At 42.9% G+C, this 2,310-nt stretch overlaps 1 non-coding gene across 1 annotated transcript; it reads right to left on the reverse strand.

Annotated features, from left to right (window-relative positions):
• Positions 1-871: 871 nt before the first annotated feature.
• Positions 872-978, reverse strand: LOC141662499 (small nucleolar RNA R71). Its single transcript, XR_012550612.1, has one exon. It is a non-coding gene; the product is annotated as a small nucleolar RNA R71 (small nucleolar RNA).
• Positions 979-2,310: the final 1,332 nt, after the last annotated feature.

Consider the following 2,310-nt stretch of genomic DNA (forward strand, 5'->3'; position numbering starts at 1 on the left):
TAATTATAGTAGTTAATTATAGTTAATAATTAGTTAATCAACTCTAAGTGTTATTGTCTTAACATTGAGAAGTAATCATACATTGGTGAGTGAGTTAAATTGAACAATAATTAGTCTGAGTCTCTGTGGGAACGAACTAGAAAGTATTCTATATTACTTGCGAACGCGTATACTTGCGTGTATTATTAGCGCGTGTTTTCGCCCTAACAAGTTTTGGCGCCGCTGCCGGGGACTCGGCATATTTGTTTAGTTTATGTACTTACCATCATTGGTCATTAGGACTCAGTGATTAAGACGTGTTACTTATTTTTTCCGGTTGTGTTTCAGGTACTTTAGTGAGCGTTTATGCAAACTCGTTCTCGTACTCGCAAGAGGACTTTAGATACAGCTGAGGAGACAAACGAAGTTCTTGATATTCTGGAGAAGATAGATTTTGAAGATTCGGATTTAGGAAGTGAGTAGAAAGAACCTTTAATCATGGGTGATCGTATTGTTCCGGCAGATCCAGCTCTTATGGACTTTTCTCGGCCTAAAATTGATGACATTCAGTCGAGCATTCTTCATCCGGCTATTCAGGCTAACACCTTTGAAATCAAGCCGGGCACTATTCAGATGGTACAGAATTCTGTTTCTTTCGGTGGTGCTGCGACTGAAGACCCCAAACATGGACATAAGGAATTTTGTCGAGATCTGTAGTACTTTCAAATACAATGGTGTGACTGATGAGGCTATCAAGCTGAGGCTTTTCTCATTCTCTCTGAGGGATAAAGCTAAGGACTGGTTACATTCTGAACCAGCTGGGTCCATAACTACTTGGCAAGATCTTGCACAAAAATTTCTGGTGAAGTTTAATCCAATGGCGAAGACTGCGGCTATGAGGAGTGCTCTTACTCAGTTTGCGCAGCAACCTACAAAATCTATGTACGAAGCTTGGGAGCGTTACAAGGAGATGTTGAGAAAGTGTCCACATCATGGAATGCCTGATTGGATGGTGATCACTGGTTTCTATAATGGTTTGGGGGGCCAATCTCGGCCCATGCTCGATGCAGCAGCTGGAGGCGCCTTGTGGGCCAAAAGCTATACTGAGGCTTATAATCTTATTGAGACTATGGCTGCAAATGAGCATCAAAACCCAACTCAAAGGATGATGCCTGGGAAGGTAGCAGGTATTCTGGAAGTCGATACAGCCACAGCTATTGCAGCGGAGCTCCAAGCGCTGCCTCTGAAGGTCGATTCTCTAGCTACCTATGGAGTCAATCAGATAGCTATGGTCTGCGAGCTTTGTGGAGGTTCTCATGCTACGGATCAGTGTTCTCTTGTTAACGAATCTGTTCAGTACGTGAACAATTATCCGCGACAACAGCAGCCTGTGCCAGCTACTTATCATCCTAACAATAAAAATCATCCAAATTTCAGCTGGAGTAATAATCAAAATGCTATTCAGCAACCATATCAGCAAGGCGTAAGCAAGAAGTTCAATCCACCTGGATTCCAGCAACCACAACATTATGCTCAAAGGCAATCATATCCTCAACAAGGAGGTGCAGCTCCACCCTCTAGTGCCGATTTTGAGGAACTTAAGTTGTTATGCAAAAGTCAAATCAAATCGGTCAAATAGCCAATTCAGTGCTCAATCGTCAACCTGGCACAGTTCCCAGTGACACTGAAGTGCCAGGCAGGAAGGAAGCTAAAGAGCAAGTCAAGGCTATTACCTTAAGGTCTGGAAAAGTTGCTGATGCTGAAAAAGCAAAAGAAGGAGAAGCTGAAGTTGGTAATGAAGAAGCTAAGGAAAAGGAGAAAGTGGCGGAATCAAGGAAGACTACTGTTGAACAACTCTGCCTGAGGGTAATACAGGGGAGAAACAACTCTATCCTCCACCACCTTTCCCTAAAAGATTGCAACAACAAAAGCTGGATAAGCAGTTCGGTAAGTTTCTGGAGGTGTTCAAGAAACTTCACATCAATATACCTTTCGCTGAGGCTCTGGAGCAAATGCCTAGTTATGCGAGATTTATGAAAAGTATTCTTTCAAGGAAGGTGAAACTGGATGACCTTGAGACCGTTGCTCTAACGGAAGAATACAGTGCTGTGCTGCAACAAAAGTTACCTCCAAAGCTTAAAGAACCAGGTAGCTTCACCATTCCTTGCACCATTGGCAAGTTGTCTTTTGACAAGTGCCTTTGTGATTTGGGAACAAGCATCAATCTGATGCCGTTGTCGATTTTCAAAAAGTTGAACTTGCCTGATCCAAAGCCCGCCTACATGTCTCTACAATTGGTTGATCGTTCTATTACTTACCCAAGAGGCATAG

The sequence above is a fragment of the Apium graveolens genome, chromosome 5 (assembly GCF_009905375.1).
Source record: "Apium graveolens cultivar Ventura chromosome 5, ASM990537v1, whole genome shotgun sequence".
Taxonomy (NCBI): domain Eukaryota; kingdom Viridiplantae; phylum Streptophyta; class Magnoliopsida; order Apiales; family Apiaceae; genus Apium; species Apium graveolens.